We start from the raw sequence: 1,397 nt of genomic DNA, 5'->3' as shown, positions 1-1,397 counted from the left end.
CTATGAGTCAGATCTGACTCAGTGGCAGTGAGTGAGTTTATGGTCAAAATGAAAAGAATGGGAATTCCAGAACACTTGATTGTACTCATGAGGAACCTGCACATGAACCAGGAGGTTGTCTTTGAACAGAGCTAGGAGGTACTGCATGGTTTAAAATCAGGAACAGAATATGTCAGGGTTGTATCTTCTCACCTGTACTTATTCAATCTGTATGCTGAGCAAATAATGCAAGAAGCTGGACTTTATGAAGAAGAACGTAGCATCAGGATTGGAGGAAGGCTCATTAATCATGTGTGATGCACAGACGACACAACTTTGCTTGCTGGAAGTGAAGATGACTTGAAGCACTTACTGATTAAGATTGAAGACCATAGTCTACATTATGGATTACACCTCAATATAAAGAAAACAAAAGTTCTCACAACTGGACCAATAAGCAGCATCACAATAAATGGAGCAAAGACTAAAGTTGTCAAAGATTTCATATTATTTGGTTCTACAATCAACACCAATGGAAGCAGCAGTCAAGACATCAGACAATGTATTGCATTGGGCAAATCTGCTGCAAAAGACCTCTATAAAGTGCTGAAGAGTAAAGATGTCTTGCTGAAGACTAAGGTGTGCCTAACCCAAGCCATGGTATTTTTAATTGCCTCATATGTACATGAGAGGCAGACAATGAATAAGGAAGACTGAAGAAACTTGTTGTTGAGTGTGGTGTTGGCAAAGAATACTGAAAGTCCCATGGACTGCCAGAAGAACTAACAAATCTATCCTAGAAGACATGCAGCTGGAATGCTCCTTGGAAGCGAGAATGGCCAGACTTTGTCTCCTCTACTTTGGTCATGTTGTCAGAAGGGACCAGTCTCTGGAGAAAGGTATCATGCTTGGTAAAGTAGAGGGTCAACAAAAAAGGGGAAGGCCCTCAACAAGATGGACTGACACAGTGACTGCAACAATGGGCTCAGTATAGCAAGGTTCGTAAGGCTGGCACAGGACTGGGCAGTGTTTCGTTCTGTTGTGATAAGGTCGCTATGAGTCAGAGGCAACCTGGCAGCACCTAACAACAACAATATGGTCAAAATACTGAATGACATGAAAAGCATCAAGAGAAAAGGAAAGGGAAACACAGAGTCACTGTACCAAAAAGAATTGGTCAACTTTAAATCATTTCAGGATGTAGGACATGATCAAGAAAAGATGGTATTGCAGGAAGAAGTCCAAGCTGCACCAAATGCAGTGGCAGAAAACAAGGCTCCAGGAATTGACACAACACCCATTGAGATGTTTCAACAAATGCATTCAATGCTGGAAGCACTCATTCATCTATGCCAAGAAATTCAGAAGACAGCTACCTGGCCAACCAACTGGAAGAAATCCATATTTACTCCCATACC

The sequence above is a fragment of the Orycteropus afer genome, unplaced genomic scaffold, assembly GCF_000298275.1.
Source record: "Orycteropus afer afer isolate SDZICR_OR568_19922 unplaced genomic scaffold, OryAfe1.0 scaffold00106, whole genome shotgun sequence".
Taxonomy (NCBI): Eukaryota; Metazoa; Chordata; class Mammalia; order Tubulidentata; family Orycteropodidae; genus Orycteropus; species Orycteropus afer.
The sequence above is the reverse complement of the archived record's forward strand: the minus strand, read 5'-3'. Positions refer to the sequence as shown.